The sequence below is a fragment of the Bombyx mori genome, chromosome W (genome assembly GCF_030269925.1).
Source record: "Bombyx mori chromosome W, ASM3026992v2".
Taxonomy (NCBI): domain Eukaryota; kingdom Metazoa; phylum Arthropoda; class Insecta; order Lepidoptera; family Bombycidae; genus Bombyx; species Bombyx mori.
Window position 1 is genome coordinate 10,591,262 of NC_085135.1, and position 21,181 is coordinate 10,612,442.

Here is a 21,181-nt window from a genome sequence, read left to right on the forward strand (position 1 = left end):
GTCGGTATGAGTGCTTGTCGGTCTCGGTGCGGGAGCCGGAGCCACTACCGATGCGGCATCAGTGGACGTACGCCGCTGCTGCTGCTCGCTCAACGCAGTGACTCGTCGCCGGAGGTCCTCCATATCATTTCGGAGACGGCTGTTTTCCTCCTGCAACTTCGCAACCTCGTCAGAGGCCGTCCTGTTGAGGAGGATGCCAATCGCCTCCTTAATGTCCGCGGCAGCTTCTTTCAGACCGCGGGTAAACGTGCCCTTCAGGCTGCCGGATTTGGTGGCAACCTTCAGGACTAAGTCCACCCCGTCCAAGGCAAGCTGACTTAGGGCCACCGCAGATGGTTCCCCCCCTTCCGCCGCTAGAGTAGCGCGTCGCTCGCGTGCGCGTCGGGCCATTTCCGACACTTCGTCGGCAGCGACAGCTTTGCGCTGCTCTCTTCGGGCGGCGTTGATCTCCGCCTTTGAGCTCCCTAGCGAGGCACAGCTCTCGCCACCAGGGTCCTCGGTAGTGACCCCCATGTCACTATCTGCTTTGCTGGCAGCCGAAGTATTGGAGCACACGAACCTACCCTGTGCGTTCCTCCGCGGCCGTGAAGCACTCACTCCTCTCGAAGCCTGCCGACCTCTCCTCGTGGTCGGTAATTTCTTGGGGGGCAGCAAGCCTTCCTCATCTGAGGACAGATCCACCGACCCATCTCCCACTGGAGCATTGTCGCGTGAGCGTTTTCTAACGGAAGACGACCCACGCGGTCCTCCGTCAATATTTTCAAAATAACTGCTTCCAGTAATATTATCAGCAACAGGGGCCTGGTCGCCTACTCCTGCGCGTCCATCGGTAACCAATTTATCACTCGCAGGCCCGGGTACCTGCGAGCGCCGGGCGTCAGCCGGGTCGCATGACAAATCTCTCTCATAGTTAGCCATTTTCATATTAAAGAAGTGGGTGGTACGCACATAACTTCCCCAAGGCGATGTGGCCGCTCTTTTTGGGAGGGTGTTTGATCCTCCCGAGGCCCGCAGATGCCTCCGGTGCAGGATATACCGCCCGCTGGTCGGTATCTACAAGCAATTTTTTTTTTTATTTTTTTTAAACGAAACTAAACTAACTTAAACTAGCCACCACCCGGCACCGTGGTTTAATCACCTCGCCACGGATGCCCCTAGGCCGCAGGTTGAGGAGCAACCCACGGTCTTCTCCACCTCGATCACCGCGACGTACACGTAGCGGAGACCCCTAGGCCACGAACTGTAAAACAGCCCGTGGTCTACCCCTCCTTGCTCCCTAGTCGTGTACTCTGCAGCTGCAGAGCGCAGATAGAGAGCCCTCGGGAGCGACTCCTCCGCCCCGGCAGAAATTCGCCGTGGGCAACAATCTCCTCTTTCTCACCCCTCACGAGGAGACTGTTGCCCACGCCCAGGGTGCACCGGCCCAGCGCCTGCTCGTCCTCTCAAGAAAACAAAAGGACCAGCAGCCACTGAACACTCGGGGAGGTTTTCTGCCAGGCACCCCGATTATGGCAACCCCCCATGGCTGACACAAATAAAAACTGCCCCCCAGTCTCCGGCAGCTCCGCTATTCCTGGCTACGGTAGCGGTCAAGGCAACGGCGGGGCAGGGGGTGCTAAGAATCTCCGGCAGAGATCCGAATACCATAAAAAACGACGACTGGAGCTGGCAACATATAACGTGCGAACACTGCGGACCGATGAGAAGATTGTGGAACTCTAGGAAGAATTGAGCAGGTTACGGTGGGACATTGTGGGCTTACCTGAAGTCCGAAGAGAGGGAGAGGACACGATAACTCTGAGGTCCGGTAACTTGCTCTATTTTCGGGAAGGTGATCATCTGTCTCAAGGCGGTGTCGGATTTATCGTCCACAAGTCCCTTGTGAATAATGTGTTCAAAATCGAGAGTGTGTCGACCAGGGTGGCGTACCTTGTACTCAGAATCACCAAAAAGTATTCGTTGAAGATCATACAGGTTTACGCTCCGACCTCGGCACACTCCGACGATGAGGTAGAGACTATGTATGAGGACATTTCCAGAGCCAGGCATAGCTTTACAACTCACTTCACCATTGTCATGAGGGATTTCAACGCCAGACTGGGTAAACGGTGCGAGGGGGAGCTGCGAGTGGGACCATTTGGATTTGGGAATCGAAATCACCGGGGAAACTTACTTGCCGGTTTCATGGAGAAAGAAAAATTATTTATGATGAACTCTTTCTTCCAAAAACGGAATCACAGGAAGTGGACCTGGATGAGCCCCAATGGTGCCATCAAAAATGAGATAGATTTCGTTATGTCGACAAAAAGGCAAATATTCAATGATGTCTCTGTGATCAATACAGTTAAAACAGGAAGTGATCATCGGATGGTAAGAGGCACATTGAACCTCAATATTAAGCTTGAGAGATTCCGACTGATAAGGTCTACGCTCCGTCCAGCACCAGCTCAGATCCAAAGTTCTGGGCACTTTCAGCTTGAACTTCAAAACCGCTTCGATTGCCTAGGAGGCTCCGTGGACGATTACAATGACGGGTTTGTGAATGCTGTCCATACGATTAGTTCCAAGTTTTTTGGAGCCCGTCGTACAAACAGAACCAAAAAACTCTCAGACTCTACTCTCAAACTCAAGGAAGAACGTCGCGGAATGATTTTGCAGTCTTCAGAAGATTCGTTTAAATATCGGCATCTCAACAGACAGATCTCAAAGTCACTTAAATTTGATCTACGCCGTTTTAATACTGAGCGTATTAAAGAGGCTATAGAACGAAACAAAGGCTCCAAAGTGTTCGCGAGAGATTTGTCTCTTGGGAAAGTCAGTTGACAAGACTGAAGACCGATGATGGCAGGATCATTTCGTCCAAGCCTGAGCTTTTGAGAGAGGTCGAGAAGTTCTATGGACAGCTATACACATCTACTCGACAACCCGTGGAATATCTAGCAAAGGATCCAAGAGCTAGATTAGTCCGACACTATACCGAAGATATCCCCGACGTCAGCCTGTGCGAGATTAGAATGGCTCTCAAACAACTTAAGGACAACAAGGCACCGGGCGAGGATGAAATTACTGTCGAACTTCTGAAGGCGGGTGGAAAACCAGTCCTTCGGGCCCTTCAAAATTTATTTAATTCCGTCATTCTCGATGAGAATGTGCCCCTGACATGGACCGGAAGTGTGTGGTGTGTGGTTCTTCAAAAAGGGTGACAATACTCGTTTGAAGAATTATAGACCCATCTCACTTCTGAGTCATGTCTATAAGTTGTTCTCGAGAGTTATTACGAACCGTCTCGCGCGCAGGTTTAATGACTTCCAGCCACCCGAACAATCCGGTTTCCGAAAAGGCTATAGTACCGTAGACCACATTCATACGTTGCGGCAGATTGTACAAAAGACCGAGGAATATAACCTGCCGCTTTGCTTTAGCATTTGTGGACTACGAGAAAGCCTTTGATTCGATTGAAACCTGGGCCGTGTTACAGTCTCTCCAACGGTGCCAAATTGATTATCGGTATATCGAAGTGTTGAGGTGTTTGTATGAAAACGCTAATATTATGTCAGTCCGAGTACAGGACCGGGCTTCGGAACCTATCCTTCTGATGTTTTCAAAGTTCTGGACTGGAAAGGACTAGGCATCAACATCAACGGCGAGCACATAACTCACCTTCGGTTCGCCGATGATATTGTGATTATGGCCGAGACCACGGAGGACCTCAGTACAATGCTCAAAGACCTCGGTAAGGCTTCTATCCGAGTGGGTCTAAATATGAACAAGGAAAAAACAAAAATTATGTTGAATGCTCATGTAGCGCCCACTCCAGTAAAGATCGGAGGCTCTACGCTCGAAGTTGTTGACGAGTATATTTACCTGGGACACACTGTCCAGCTAGGTAAGTCCAACTTCGAAAAAGAGGTCAACCGTCGAATCCAGCTCGGATGGGCAGTGTTCGGAAACTACGTAAAATCTTCTCATCACAAATACCACAGTGTCTCAAGCCGAAAGTCTTTGACCAGTGTGTGTTGCCAGTGATGACATATGGCACTGAGACGTGGTCGCTCACAATGGGCCTTATGAGAAGGCTCAAGGTCACCCAAAGAGCAATGGAGAGGACTATGCTCGGAGTTTCCCTGCGAGATCAAATCAGAAATGAGGATATTCGCAGGAAAACCATGGTAACCGACATAGCCCAAAGAATTGCGACACTGAAGTGGCAGTGAGCAGGACACATTGCTCGCGAAACAGATGGCTGTTGGGGCCAGAAGGTTCTTGAGTGGCGATCGCGTACTGGGAGACGTAGCGTGGGTAGGCCTCCCACAAGGTGGGCGGACGACCTATTGAGGTTCGCGGGGATCCGTTGGATGCAGGCAGCGCAGGACCGGTCTTTGTGGCGAGACTTGGGGGAGGCCTATGTCCAGCAGTGGACGTCCATGGGCTGATAGAATGGAATAGAATTGAATAGAAATATATTTAATAAAATCTTAAGTAAACTTGTATAGGGTTTACTTGGTAATAATAAAAGGTCTATAATTTATTAGCTTTTTTCTGCGGCTTCGTCGGCGTGAATAGTTCACAATTACTGCTTTATTTTAGAACAAATTTGGTTAGCATAAAAAATGTTATAGTGAGTCAACTTTAACATACAGACATATGCTGTTCCGAACTTTTTTTAGGATTTTTAAAGGGGAACAATTCTGTCATACATTATTTTAGCGAAACTTTAACTGTTTCTGCAGCGCACGCAGCGGAAGCTCTCAAAAGGGAAAAAAAAAAAATCCGATTTTTAAACATTCTTTATTGTTGCTCTGCTTGCATTGGTCTTACCGTGATGTTATTTAGCCTATAGCCTTCCTCCATAAATGGGCTATCTCACACTGAAAGAATTTTTCAAATCGGACCAGTAGTTCCTGAGATTAGCGCGTTCAAACAAACAAACTCTTTAGCTTTATAATATTAGTATAGATTGCACCCGAACATTCAGTACAATAAGACATCACAGTCCGTCAGAAGCACCCGCTGCCTGCGGACGTGCTCATCGACCACTCAATCGCCCGGCCATTGTTCGCCTGGTTTTATTGTTAGTCCGGCCTTTGTTCACCCGGCTTTTGTTCGTGGCACATCTGCCGACAAAGTGTGCTCCTGGAAGTGTTTGTTTTGTTTTGGTTTATTTTTGTTGTTTCCTTTTTTTTTGTTGTTCTTTCTTTTTCCTGCAGTAATTGTGCCGCATCGCCACCTGTGTTCAATCGAACCGCTAAGTACCGAGAAGTTGGGGCCTCGCCGCAAGGCGAGTGTGTTTAAGACCCGGGACAGCCCCACCTGGGTCAGACATCATGGAAGCTTTATTTACAGAATTCCTCCGACTTCGCCACCCAAAGCTCACTTCTGAGTTTCTGGCTTTCAAGGCCGATCACGCCGTGAGCCCTCTCGCGAATTCCGCCATGCTCGTCGCTCCCGCGTCGTACACCGCAGCGTCCGCCATGCCTGCCGCTCCCGCGTCGCCTATACTAGTGGGTAAAACTGCTGCGTCGTCCGCCGTGGCCGCCGCTCCTCTGGCGCGATCATCCGCGGGTTCCGTAGGGTCCGACGGACGTCCTGCATCTGCCCGTAGGTCGCCTGCTCCCGAACCTGCTGCCTCCTCGTCCTCCGACTCTGACTCGGACATGGAGGTCGACCTCGCCCCCGCCTCATCGACGGATGGATTCACCCTGGTACAAAAGGGTAAGAAGCGCGCTGCGGAGTCCCGAGCTCCCGCGGCCGCTAAAATTAGTAAAGCCGCGAACGCGTCGCGCCCTCGCCCTCCGACTCCCGTCGCTCCCCCTGCCCGTGCCACACCGTCGCCGCGTCCAGTGGCACAAAATAAAACTCAGACCCCTCCCCCGGTAATCCTTCAAGAGAAGGCAGCTTGGGACCGAGTTTCCCTGGCCCTTCAGGCCAAAAAAATTAATTTTATCAGCGCCCGTAACCTCGCGAACGGGATTCAAATTAAGGTAACGACACCCGACGACCATAAGGCCCTCTCAAGCTACCTCCGAAAGGAGCGTATAAGTTTCCATACTTATACGCTTCAGGAGGAGCGTGAACTTCGCGCGGTCATACGCGGCATCCCAAAGGAATTAGATGCCGATCTCGTCAAGGCCGACCTTCTAGAACAAGGTCTGCCGGTCAATTCCGTGCACCGCATGCACACAGGACGTGGGAGGGAGCCATACAATATGGTTCTCGTCGCTCTCCAGCCTACCCCCGAGGGCAAGCAAATTTTCAACGTACGAACAGTCTGTAGGCTTTCCGGAATAACCGTCGAAACCCCCCATAAAAAAGGCACTCCGAGCCAGTGCCATAACTGTCAGTTGTACGGGCACTCTTCCCGTAATTGCCACGCGCGCTCCCGATGCGTCAAGTGTTTGGGCGATCACGCCACGAGCCTTTGCACTCGCGATCAAAAAACCGCTACGGAACCGCCTAGCTGCGTCCTGTGCCGAACACAGGGTCACCCCGCGAATTACCGTGGTTGTCCCCGAGCCCCTAAAATAAATCGCCGCGTTGCCCGCCAAAACCGCCTCCGAGCTTTCGGCCCAGACATCAAAGCCACGGCACCCTCTGTGCCGAAGGCTAAGCCTGCTTTCGTGCCGGCGTCGGTGCCCAGCGTCTCGGCCTGGGCTAAACCGTTGCCGTACACGAACACGGCTACAACTCTCTCCCCCGCGACTCGTCCCACATCCGCGATACGTCCCTCCCCCGTGACTCGTCCCTCCCCCGCGACCTGCCCTCCGACCTCGTCCGACAATCTCGCTCTAGCGATCGACTTTTTTCAGTCGATCAACTTTGATCGCGTTAATGCTTTGGGCGACGCCATTCGCGCCGCCTCCACTGCACAACACTTCATCGCCGTTGTGCAAGAATACGCTGACGTATACGCGTCGTTAAATACGTACGTCCTCCCCTCACTCCGCCGGTAATCAATGGCGTACATAAGTAGAATCAAGCCCCTATCCATAACGATAGGATTTTTTAACGCTTACGGTCTCGCAAATCAACGTGATCAGGTTTGTGATTTTTTGCGTGACCATCAAATTGACATCTTTTTGGTGCAGGAGACCCTGCTTAAGCCCGCGCGCCGCGACCCTAAAATCGCGAACTACAACATGGTTAGGAACGACAGGCTCACTGCTCGTGGTGGTGGTACCGTCATTTACTATAGAAGAGCCCTGCATTGCGTCCCACTCGACCCCCCCGCGCTTTCTAACATCGAAGCATCAGTATGCCGAATCTCACTGACTGGACACGCGCCGATCGTTATCGCGTCCGTTTATCTTCCACCGGATAAAATTGTTCTAAGTAGTGATATTGAGGCGCTGCTCGGCATGGGAAGCTCTGTCATTCTGGCGGGTGACCTAAATTGTAAACACGTCAGGTGGAACTCTCACATCACAACCCCTAATGGCAGGCGCCTCGACGCGTTAGTCGATGATCTCGCCTTCGATATCGTCGCTCCGCTGACCCCGACTCACTACCCGCTAAATATCGCGCATCGCCCGGATATACTCGACATAGCGTTAATAAAAAACGTAACTCTGCGCTTACATTCGATTGAAGTAGTTTCAGAGTTAGATTCAGACCATCGTCCCGTCATTATGAAGCTCGGTCGCGCTCCCGATTCCGTTCCCGTCACGAGGACTGTGGTGGATTGGCACACGCTGGGCATCAGCCTAGCTGAATCTGATCCACCATCGCTTCCGTTTAGTCCGGACTCTATCCCGTCTCCTCAGGATACCGCTGAAGCCATAGACATCGTAACGTCACACATCACCTCGACATTAGATAGGTCATCGAAGCAAGTTGTAGCGGAGGACTTCCTTCACCGCTTCAAATTGCCCGACGATATTAGGGAACTCCTTAGAGCTAAGAACGCCTCAATCCGTGCGTACGATAGGTATCCTACCGCGGAAAATCGTATTCGAATGCGTGCCCTACAACGCGACGTAAAGTCTCGCATCACCGAAGTCCGAGATGCCAGATGGTCTGATTTCTTAGAAGGACTCGCGCCCTCTCAAAGATCTTACTACCGCTTAGCTCGTACTCTCAAATCGGATACGGTAGTAACTATGCCCCCCCTCGTAGGCCCCTCAGGCCGACTCGCGGCGTTCGATGATGACGAAAAAGCAGAGCTGCTGGCCGATACATTGCAAGCCCAGTGCATGCCTAGCATTCAATCCGCGGATCCTGTTCATGTAGAATTAGTAGACAGTGAGGTAGAACGCAGAGCCTCCTTGCCACCCTTGGACGCGTTACCGCCCGTCACCTCAATGGAAGTTAAAGACCTGATCAAAGACCTACGTCCTCGCAAGGCTCCCGGTTCCGACGGTATATCTAACCGCGTTATTAAACTTTTACCCGTCCAACTCATCGTGATGTTGGCATCTATTTTCAATGCCGCTATGGCTAACTGTATCTTTCCCACGGTGTGGAAAGAAGCGGACGTTATCGGCATACACAAACCCGGTAAACCAAAAAATAATCCGACGAGTTATCGCCCGATTAGCCTCCTCATGTCTCTAGGCAAACTGTATGAGCGTCTGCTCTACAAACGCCTCAGAGACTTCGTCTCATCCAAGGGCATTCTCATCGATGAACAATTCGGATTCCGTGCAAATCACTCATGCGTACAACAGGTGCACCACCTCACGGAGCACATTCTTGTGGGACTTAATCGACCAAAACCGTTATACACGGGAGCTCTCTTCTTCGACATCGCAAAAGCGTTCGACAAAGTCTGGCACAACGGTTTGATTTTCAAACTATTCAACATGGGCGTGCCGGATAGTCTCGTGCTCATCATACGGGACTTCTTGTCGAACCGCTCTTTTCGATATCGAGTCGAAGGAACCCGCTCCTCCCCACGACCTCTCACAGCTGGAGTCCCGCAAGGCTCTGTCCTTTCACCCCTCCTATTTAGCTTATTCGTTAACGATATTCCCCGGTCGCCGCCGACCCATTTAGCTTTATTCGCCGACGACACGACTGTTTACTATTCCAGTAGAAACAAGTCCCTAATCGCGAAGAAGCTTCAGAGCGCAGCCCTAGCCCTAGGACAGTGGTTCCGGAAATGGCGCATAGACATCAACCCAGCGAAAAGTACTGCGGTGCTATTTCAGAGGGGAAGCTCCACACGGATTTCCTCCCGTATTAGGAGGAGGAATCTCACACCCCCGATTACTCTCTTTAGTCAATCCATACCCTGGGCCAGGAAGGTCAAATACCTGGGCGTTACCCTGGATGCATCGATGACATTCCGCCCGCATATAAAATCAGTCCGTGACCGTGCCGCGTTCTAAATGGGTCGGCGGCGACCGGGGAATATCGTTAACGAATAAGCTAAATAGGAGGGGTGAAAGGACAGAGCCTTGCGGGACTCCAGCTGTGAGAGGTCGTGGGGAGGAGCGGGTTCCCTCGACTCGATATCGAAAAGAGCGGTTCGACAAGAAGTCCCGTATGATGAGCACGAGACTATCCGGCACACCCATGTTGAATAGTTTGAAAATCAAACCGTTGTGCCAGACTTTGTCGAACGCTTTTGCGACGTCGAAGAAGAGAGCTCCCGTGTATAACGGTTTTGGTCGATTAAGCCCCACAAGAATGTGCTCCGTGAGGCGGTGCACCTGTTGAACGCATGAGTGATTTGTACGGAATCCGAATTGTTCATCGATGAGAATGCCCTTGGATGAGACGAAGTCTCTGAGGCGTTTGTAGAGCAGACGCTCATACAGTTTGCCTAGAGACATGAGGAGGCTAATCGGGCGGTAGCTCGTCGGATGACTTTTTGGTTTACCGGGTTTATGTATGCCGATAACGTCCGCTTCTTTCCACACCGCGGGAAAGATACAGTTCGCCATAGCGGCATTGAAAATAGATGCCAACATCACGATGAGTTGGACGGGTAGAAGTTTAATAACGCGGTTGGATATACCGTCGGAACCGGGAGCCTTGCGAGGACGTAGGTCTTTGATCAAGTCTTTAACTTCCATCGGGGTGACGGATGGTAACGTATCCGAGGGTGGCAAGGAGACTCTGCGTTCTACCTCACTGTCTACTAATTCTACATGAACAGGGTCCACGGATTGAGTGCTGGGCGTGCACTGGGTTTGCAATGTATCGGCCAGCAACTCTGCTTTTTCGTCATCATCAAACGCCGCGAGTCGGCCTGAGGGGCCTACGAGGGGGGGCATAGCTACTACCGTATCCGATTTGAGAGTACGAGCTAAGCGGTAGTAAGACCTTTGGGAGGGTGCGAGTCCTTCTAAGAAATCAGACCATCTGGCATCTCGGACTTCGGCGATGCGAGACTTTACGTCGCGTTGGGTCGTGGAGGATGCAGACTGGTGTCGCAATAAACGGGTAAGCTAGTATACTCGGAAGATAACTTTTCTAATTTCAGGGAACTTCCATTACGCAGAAGATCTTGCAGCTCTGTAAACTGTTCCTGAGATCGTGCAAGACGCTCATAGTCGATACATGGAGCGACTTCATCTACCCGAGAAAGTGCGTCGGCGACTACGTTATCCTTTCCAGGTATATATTTAATATCCGTAGTAAACTGTGATATGTAGTCGAGATATCTGAATTGCCTTGGTGAACATTTCTCTCTGTTTACTGAGAAGGCAAAAGTCAGCGGTTTATGATCAGTGAAGACAGTGAAATTTCTCGCTTCGATCATGTGTCGAAAGTGCTTTATTGCCTCATAAACTGACAGTAATTCTCGATCATATGGACTGTACTTCGATTGGGTGGAACTAAGCTTGTGGGAGTAGAAAGCGAGTGGTTCCCAATGTTCACCTCTCCTTTGTTGTAGAACAGCTCCGATCGCTGTGCGAGACGCGTCAGTGACAATCGCAAGATCGGCTGTTGGATCCGGATGAGACAAAAGCGTTGCCTGAGATAAAGAAGTTTTACAGTCCTCAAAGGCTTTTAACATGACTGCATCCATATCCACAGGATGTGAACCTTTCATTTTAACTTCTGCCAGAGCGTTGTTCAACGGAGCTTGTAACTGGGCGGCATTAGGTATGAAACGGCGGTAGAAATTAAGCATGCCTAGGAATCTTCGGAGCTCTTTCACAGTTTTAGGAGCAGAATTCCTGGATAGCTTGGACTTTAGTGTCCAATGGTTTAGTACCTGTAGCAGATACTTCAAATCCTAGGAATTCCACGACCGATTGACCAAAAGTACATTTTATTGTGTTCACCAGAATGCCATACTGCCGGAGACGATCAAAGAATTGACGTAGATGACACTTATGTTCCTCTAGCGATGAAGAAAACAATAATATATCATCAATATATCCGTAGGTGAAGTCGAGGCCTAGTAGCACCTCATCTATGAACCTTTGGAATGTCTGAGCGGCATTCCTCAAACCAAAGGTCATAAATGGAAATTCGTAAAGTCCAAAAGGAGTAGTGATGGCTGTTTTAGGTAATACCTCAGGATTCACGGCTATCTGATGATAAGCCTTCACCAAATCATTTTTAGAAAAGACGGAACATCCAGAAAGTTGTTGTGAGAAGTCATGGATGTGGCGTATTGGATACCTATCAGGTATCGTCCTCGCATTCAGTGATCGGTAATCGCCACAAGGACGCCATCCGTCATCTTTCTTCTTCACCAAGTGCAGAGCAGAAGACCACGCACTCTCTGAACGCCGGGCTACGCCGCTTGCCAACATATCCTCGAACTCTTTCTTCGCGGCTTGCATGCGTGCTGAATCCAAACGTCGAGGCTTGCAAGCAACTGGAGGTCCCGGTGTAGTTCTGATATTATGGACGGTGTTATGCTTAAATGTGGTAGAGAGCATACCTGCTGGCCTTGTGATTTCTGGGAACTCTCGCAGAATATCGTGGAAGTCAGTTTCACCAGTGACGGCTTTGACAGAAGGAAGGTCTTTAGTCATCCCGATAGATGTCGCGACTGCAGACAGAGAAGTGATGCCATCAATAATACGCTGTTTTCTGCAATCGACGAGTAAGTTGTAGTAAGACAAGAAATCCACTCCGATTATGGGCTTAGAAACGTCTGCAACAGTGAATTTCCACGCGAAGGCTAACGGTACGGTCTACGAAGTTTAAAGTTCAGTACTAAAGTAAGTACAGTTACACCATAAGTTGAAATTTCAGTACCATTAGCTGCATATAACTTATAGTCTGAGGGTTTTAAATTTCTGGCCGTCGCTCTGCTTCCGGTTGTCCATCTTGTCTTCTCTTTGTTTCCACGCGCAGGGTGAAACGCATCTACGTGCGGAGTCTGGCGACTGGAGTACGGGCCAAGAGCCCGTACTCCAGACTTGGAGCGGGAGAGCTGCCGAAAATGGTTTGCACTTATCCTTGATCGGGAACGCTCAATGTTGCTCAGTCTAGCATTGATTTTCGCTAGTTCGGCCGTTATGCTTGCTATACTGGTCTTGCTGGGTGCCTGCGTTCTCTCCGCTCGTGATGGTGCTTTCTGAACTATTGTTGAAACGTGGCTGGCGCGTGTGACATCCGCAACATTGTCTGCAATCATCGCCAGGTTGTCGAAGTCTTTGGTCTCTGTTACTGTCAGCACGGCTCGAACAGTCGATGGAAGGTGTCCTTGCTATAACACTTAACGTGTCGTCCGGAATCTTGTCTCGGGCCAGGTCTCGCATGCAGTGTAGTAGCTGAGAGGGTTTTAGGTCTCCCAACTCCATCTCTCCTATCAGTTTTTCTATTTGCCTCGCTTTGGAGTCCTCGTATAGTGTTAGGAGGTTTACCTTTCAGCGCTTGAAATTTGTTGGCATCCGGTGGCTTGCTTATGAAGTCTGTGATCTGTATGATTACTTCTTTTGGTAGTTTTGAGACGACTAAGTCGAACTTGCTTTCATCCCCCATCTTCTGAGGTGCTAGTATGGCTTCTACCCTGATGAACCAAACGCGAGGTTGGTCTGTCCAAAATTCAGGGATGCGGGATGATAGGGACATCGCCATGACTTCTGATGGCGGCATCGGTGGAGCGTGGGAAGTCGGTGTAGTCATTCTAACTAATGCACGAAGTTGACACTCACGAATTCTTGAGTCTTCAGTCAGGGTCACCAGCTTAGGATGAGGTTACTAACTCACAACTTATATATTTACGGAAAATACAATAGCTACATACAGTTTTATTATAGCTATCTAAGTGGAACTGTGTTCGCTGTATGACCGTTACAACTGGACTGTCGTCCCAATATATTTTTCCCACAAGCGTGGAATGGTGAAGATGATACCTTGCATTACGTAGCCAGGTAACACGCCACGTACGTTATTAAGCATGTGTGTGTGACCCTACACCTGACACAGCTTTCTCGATATATATTTAATAATTCCCTCACTAGCCCTTTTCAATCTGGGCTTAGATCAGGCCACAGTATTGTTTCCACGCTTCTGAAAGTGACAAGTGATATCAGGGTGGGTTTGGAAAAATCCAAAATCACTATACTAGTTTTGGTTGATTTCTCAAACGCGTTTAACACCGTTTGTCCGAAATCCTTCTTTCCATCTTCTCCCATCTCAACGTCTCAAAAGGGGCGTTGGATTGGTTCTCTTCCCATCTTAAGGGGCGTCAGCAATCTGTTCGTAATGACGAATTCTCATCAAACTGGTGTAATCTTGATTCTGGGGTCCCACAAGGCGGTGTCCTCTCTGCTCTCTTGTTTTCAATTTTTATAAATTTTCTCACCCCTGAGCTAAGGTGTGCATTTCATCTTTACGCCGATGATCTACAACTGAATGCACAAACCGATGTTGATCACGTATCGGACACTATTACCAAATTAAACCATGATTTAAAATCAATCAAAAATTGGTCCGATAGGTTTGGTCTGGCGGTGAATCCTACCAAATGCCAAGCGATAATTGTTGGTAGCCACCGAAATATGAGTAAAATCAGTAATTTTAAGTTGCCGCCTGTTGTTTTCAATGATATAATCATCCCCTTTAGCCAAAACGTCAAAAATCTTGGATTACACATTGACACTACACTTGTATGGAGGGCGCAAATAACATCCATTAGTCAAAAAGTCATCAGGTCCTTGCGATCTCTCTATCGCCAAAAAAATATGCTACCATCGAATGTAAAGGCCATGCTCGTGCAGACTTTAATTTTCCCTATGGTCGACTACGGTGATGGGTGCTACTATGACCTGAATGCAGATCTTCTCAACAAACTAGACCGCCTTCTCAATAATTGCATTCGATTCGTTTTTAATATTAGAAAATATGACCATGTGTCCGCGCATCGAACTCGTCTGAAATGGTTACCGATCCGTCAGCGTAGAGAGGAAAGAGCGCTGACTACCTAATTTTCTCTTTAGGACTCTGCCTCCTCACCCTCTTACTTAAAATCGCATTTTAGATACTTGAACGCAAGCCATGAGAGAAGTCTACGTTCCTCACATAATCGTCTCTTACAATGTCCTATCCATCGCTCAGATTTTTTACATTCTTCTTTTATTGTACAGTCCATAATATTATGGAATTCGCTTCCCAAAAAAATCAGGATGACCAGCAATCGTTTTACTTTTAAACTCAAAGTTCGCGAATACATCCACAAAAAACTGGAAGAATCATCTCCAAACTAATTTATTTTATTTTTCAATTATAATTATTATTATTATTTTTTTAGCCATTCTTAATTATAATACTAAATTGTGTATTTTCATGTGTATTTATATATTATTGCTTTACATGTATATTATAGTGTGTGTAATTATGTGTATGTATGTATTTTATTATTTTATACATACGTATATTAAATTGTAGTATATTTACTGTTCACCATCTACAGTGACGCAGCATTGCATGTCGTCATGCAGGAGTCTAAGAAGCGCCACAAACTTTTCCGTGCATCCGAGTTTCCGTAACACCAACCACAAGGCTTCGCGAGGCACGCTGTCAAAAGCCTTCTCCAGGTCAACAAAACAGAGGTACAGCTGACGACCCTGTTCTCTGCTCTTTTCTTGTAGTTGACGCACAGAGAAAATCGCTTCGCATGTGCCTCGATCCGGTCGGAAGTCAAACTGAGTTTCGGGCAGGATCTTTTCAGATAAGTCCTTTAGGCGGTTTAAGAGTACCCTAGCAAAGACCTTTCCCGGGGCCGATAGGAGCGAAATACCGCGGTAGGAGTCGCAGTCAGATCGGTCGCCCCTGTTCTTATAGAGAGCAGTTATGCGCGATACTTTAAAGCTATCCGGAACGCGCTCTTCCTCCCACATACGAACAAACAGTTCCCAAACCAACGTGTGCAAATCCTCTCCACCGTACTTGATCAGCTTTCCTGGTATAAGGTCAGCGCCAGCCGCCCTTTTATTTTTTTGCTGTCTGATGGCAGTAACAACCTCGTCACGCAATAGGGGCTCGTCCAGCTCAAGGGCAAGAGGGAGTTGAGGCATTAAAGCGATGCTTTGCAGATCTGCTGATCGATCCACATTCAGCAGGGCATTGAAGTGCTCTGCCCAGCGCCTTAGTACATCCTCCTTGCATGTTAAGAGGTGCCTACTATCTAGAGCCCTTAAAGGAACCTTTGCATGGTTGGATGTACCCATCAGCTTGCGCACCTCGCTATAGAACTCACCGAGCTGGTTTGTGTCAGTGAGCCATTGCATATGAATAGCTTTGTCCTGCAACCACTTGTCTTTTATTTGTCGAGACAGCTTGCGCAATTCGAGGTCACTAGCTTTGACCGCCGCAACGCTTCCTGTACGCCTTCTGTGCTGTCGCAAGAGATCACGGTGTTTGTCGAGTGCCGCCCGCAAAACTTCATCATTTCCATCAAACCAGTCTTCATTACGACGGCATTTCCTACCCAGTGCAATTGAAGCGGTATCCATGATATGAGATGATAAAGCTCCCCAGTCAGCATCAACATCACCTGTCTCATTAACTGGCAACAGCTTCTTAGACAAAACTTCAGCATAGTTCTTCCTCACCTCAGGATCTCTTAGCTTGTCTATGTCCAAAGACGCAAGCTTTTTCATAGGAGATCTACGCGGGCGGCGGAGGCGGAGTCGTAGCTTGGTGACAATAAGTCGGTGGTCAGACCAGCAGTGTGCACCACGCATAACACGGGTGATCTGCACTTGGCTGAAATCTCTTTGCCTTACGATAGCATAGTCGATCAAATGCCAGTGCTTGGATCTTGGGTGCATCCATGTTGTCTTGTACTTAGCGGCAAGTCTAAACATAGTGTTCGTAATTGCTAGACCGTATTGAGCACAAAGACTGAGCAGCAACTGACCATTGCTGTTAATGTTGCCGACTCCGTGTCTACCCAGAACTCCAGGCCAAGCCTCATAGTCCCGACCGACCCTGGCATTGAAGTCGCCCAGCAATAGTACCTGCTCTCTGGCGTTTATGCTGTCAAGGCAAAGAGTCACTTCCCCATAGAATTTGTCCTTAATGTCATCAGACTTGTCAAGCGTTGGAGCATATACACTGATGACATTAAGGTAATTGTCTTTATCCAGGTGAACTCGCAGTGTGGTAACGCGGTCCGAGATATGTACAGGGTACTCCTCTAATCGCTTTACTAAGTGATTCTTGATGGCAAATCCTACACCTGAATGTCGCGTTTCAGAGGCAGCGGTACCTTTCCAGAAGAAAATATAACCAGCACCTACTTCCACCAGCTCTCCTTCATCGGCAAGATGTGTTTCGCTGAGAGCAGCCACATCTACGTTGTAGCGATGAAGTTCCCAAGCTACTATGGCGGTCTTGCGTTCAGAGCAGACGTTGCCATCTCGATCAAGAAGCGTTCTCACGTTCCACGCCCCAAATGTCATGATAGATGTTTTTATAATATTTCTTTTGCAACGTCGACCACGATTTGACTGATGCAGTGGCAGCCGCGGTTACTACCACTTATCAAATGGGACGAGCAATTTTTAGGGCACCTTTTCTAGCCCCCTCCCCGGCTGAGCGGGGAAAGCAGTGCCTCCCTAAACAGGGCTGCTTTGTCATCTCGGGTGCTGCCGAACCCACGCTGTCGCCCCAAACTCGCAGCGCAAGAACGACCACGGTGTGTACTCACACCCCCGAGACCGCCTGTGCGCAGGTATGAGACAAAGCCTAGCTTACATCAGGCTAGACCTCTCTACTGCTACCCCCCCCCCCCCCCCCCCCCCCCCCCCCCCCCTTAAGGGTTATAAAATTAATGGAGGGTAATTACAAGTTCTGCGATGAAACAATATATTACAAATTTATACGTCACTTTTTGTGTAGAATACGGTGATTCGGAAGATAGGATCCTGGATTGATGTTATACCAGTTCCCTCGCGTCAGTCAGTATAGTACTCAGATCTTGAGACAATTCCGGGACGTTACGTACCACGGAGCGTATTCCAACATATAAAGTCACGAATTACGGGACTATTGGAACCCTATAAAGCATGAATTATACAAAAGAAGTTCATGACACATTACAGAACAAACATATTATGTATAATCAAACACTTACCGATAAATTACATCGGGCACAATTTAAAGACTTGAATGTGAAACATTCTTATACAGATCAATAAATACCTAGTCAGGTCATAAATTCTGTCACATGTTTAATGTAAAATAATTGAAACAAGTTTATTCATTATGTAACCATTCATATACCAAAATGAACTTAACAAAACATAGATTCTTGTGACACTAAAGTTTATTCAAAATGACCTCCGTGATTTTGAATACAGGCCTTCAATCTGCGCGGCCAGTCGTCTATCGCAGCACGAACGAGGTCCATGTCAATATCGGCGGCTGCCTTAATCAAGGATGTCTTGAGTGACTCCAAATTGGGATGAGGCTTTGAGCACGCCTTTTCCTCCAAGTGTTGCCATATCTTGTAATCTAACGGATTCAAATCTGGACTGGAGGAGGGCCAGTCTTCGTGCCGGATGAAGTCGATTTCACGCGCCGCCAGCCAGTCTTGTGTGCTCTTCGCTCTATGAGCTGGCGCCGAATCTTGTTGGAATACCCAGTGCCTGTTATTGAACATGGTATGAGAAACAGGTTCCACAAGGTTCGTCAGGACTGTATTTTGATACACAACTGCATTCGTTTTTACACCTTTCTCACAAAAATGTACCTCTGTTAAGCCCCAATAAGAAACTCCCAACCATACCATGAGCGAGGATGGAAAATGACCTCGTTGGACATTACGCGGAGCCCGTCGTACAAACAGAACCAAAAAACTCTCAGACTCTACTCTCAAACTCAAGGAAGAACGTCGCGGAATGATTTTGCAGTCTTCAGAAGATTCGTTTAAATATCGGCATCTCAACAGACAGATCTCAAAGTCACTTAAATTTGATTTACGCCGTTTTAATACTGAGCGTATTAAAGAGGCTATAGAACGAAACAAAGGCTCCGAAGTGTTCGCGAGAGATTTGTCTTTTGGGAAAGTCAGTTGACAAGACTGAAGACCGATGATGGCAGGATCATTTCGTCCAAGCCTGAGCTTTTGAGAGAGGTCGAGAAGTTCTATGGACAGCTATACACATCTACTCGACAACCCGTGGAATATCTAGCAAAGGATCCAAGAGCTAGATTAGTCCGACACTATACCGAAGATATCCCCGACGTCAGCCTGTGCGAGATTAGAAAGGCTCTCAAACAACTTAAGGACAACAAGGCACCGGGCGAGGATGAAATTACTGTCGAACTTCTGAAGGCGGGTGGAAAACCAGTCCTTCGGGCCCTTCAAATTTTATTTAATTCCGTCATTCTCGATGAGAACGTGCCCCTGACATGGACCAGAAGTGTGTGGTGTGTGGTTCTTCAAAAAGGGTGACAATACTCGTTTGAAGAATTATAGACCCATCTCACTTCTGAGTCATGTCTATAAGTTGTTCTCAAGAGTTATTACGAACCGTCTCGCGCGCAGGTTTAATGACTTCCAGCCACCCGAACAAGCCGGTTTCCGAAAAGGCTATAGTACCGTAGACCACATTCATACGTTGCGGCAGATTGTACAAAAGACCGAGGAATATAACCTGCCGCTTTGCTTTAGCATTTGTGGACTACGAGAAAGCCTTTGATTCGATTGAAACCTGAGCCGTGTTACAGTCTCTCCAACGGTGCCAAATTGATTATCGGTATATCGAAGTGTTGAGGTGTTTGTATGAAAACGCTAATATGTCAGTCCGAGTACAGGACCGGGCTTCGGAACCTATCCTTCTGCAGCGGGGCGTGAGGCAAGGAGATGTTATTTCTCCGAAACTATTTACCGCTGCGCTGGAAGATGTTTTCAAAGTTCTGGACTGGAAAGGACTAGGCATCAACATCAACGGCGAGCACATAACTCACCTTCGGTTCGCCGATGATATTGTGATTATGGCCGAGACCATGGAGGACCTCATTACAATGCTCAAAGACCTCGGTAGGGCTTCTATCCGAGTGGGTCTAAATATGAACAAGGAAAAAACAAAAATTATGTTGAATGCTCATGTAGCGCCCACTCCAGTAAAGATCGGAGGCTCTACGCTCGAAGTTGTTGACGAGTATATTTACCTGGGACACACTGTCCAGCTAGGTAAGTCCAACTTCGAAAAAGAGGTCAACCGTCGAATCCAGCTCGGATGGGCAGTGTTCGGAAAACTACGTAAAATCTTCTCATCACAAATACCACAGTGTCTCAAGCCGAAAGTCTTTGACCAGTGTGTGTTGCCAGTGATGACATATGGCACTGAGACGTGGTCGCTCACAATGGGCCTTATGAGAAGGCTCAAGGTCACCCAAAGAGCAATGGAGAGGACTATGCTCGGAGTTTCCCTGCGAGATCAAATCAGAAATGAGGAGATTCGCAGGAAAACCATGGTAACCGACATAGCCCAAAGAATTGCGACACTGAAGTTGCAGTGAGCAGGACACATTGCTCGCGGAACAGATGGCTGTTGGGGCCAGAAGGTTCTTGAGTGGCGATCGCGTACTGGGAGACGTAGCGTGGGTAGGCCTCCCACAAGGTGGGCCGACGACCTATTGAGGTTCGCGGGGATCCGTTGGATGCAGGCAGCGCAGGACCGGTCTTTGTGGCGAGACTTGGGGGAGGCCTATGTCCAGCAGTGGACGTCCATGGGCTGATAGAATGGAATAGAATTGAAAATGAAAAAAATGAAAAAATGAAAAAATATTTATTGCTTCAACTTATAAATTAAACATACAGGGTTTGGAATCTCCTTTTAAGCAAAATACTTGCTTGTTTAGGAAATACCGCTCTTCTATAGCCATTTACATAATATTTTATAAGAATAAGCAACAGAACAAATTTTATAATATAAATAAATTAATACTAATTGAAATAATGTGTGTGTGTGTGTATGTGTGTGTGCGTGTGTGTGCGTGCATGCGCGTGGGTGTGTGTGTTTATTATAACATCATTGCTTGAACAATGTTTTCCACATCCTTATAGCTTTTGGTTTTCAACCATTCAATAACATATTTTTTACAGTTAAACGATGTCATCGGATATATACTTAGTTCTTTGTTAAGTTTATTGTATATGTAAGCTTGAGGGTAGATATTATCTTGTTGAACACCAAGTAAAACGATGTCACTTTTTGATTCCTGATTTAATCAACAATATGTTATCTTAACAATTCACTTTAACACTTGTCCAACCTTAACCAGTACGTACAACAGTCACTGAATCACACAACGTAACAAGGATATAGTAAGTGCACCAGGCAAACGCAGTCCAACGAATGTTCATTTCAAGGCACGTTCCGCCTTTTTATACTAGCCGGCGCAGCTGGTTTATGAGTCACTTCTGTTGCAGCTGTTGTTTACGAGTGGAACGACACGGCCGGCGCACCTGGCTTGTGTGAGTCACTGCTATTGCACGTGCTATATAACATAAATATCGTTAACGCCGTCACGGCCATACTGACGTGCGCTCGTCCTCGTGCGCGCATTCTTATGGTATGTCTGTGAACAACAAACGTGTTCGTTCATCCTGACATTAACGGATGCAACTTAAAACGTGGTCTATGATATTAACAATCTAGTACGGTTCGGTTCGCATAATTCTTCAGAAAATCCTATACTGGCTATAAATAACCTTCAGACTGCTCACATACCTGGGCCAGTTCATTTAAAACTCTTCAGGTATGTAAGTATGTCCCTTTTAACTTAGACCGGAATTGTTATCCCTTCAGTTTTT

The 21,181-nt window shown here is 47.9% G+C and overlaps 1 pseudogene; it reads left to right on the forward strand.

Moving 5' to 3' along the window:
• Positions 1-1,878: 1,878 nt before the first annotated feature.
• Positions 1,879-20,103, forward strand: LOC134201763 (uncharacterized; annotated as a pseudogene).
• Positions 20,104-21,181: the final 1,078 nt, after the last annotated feature.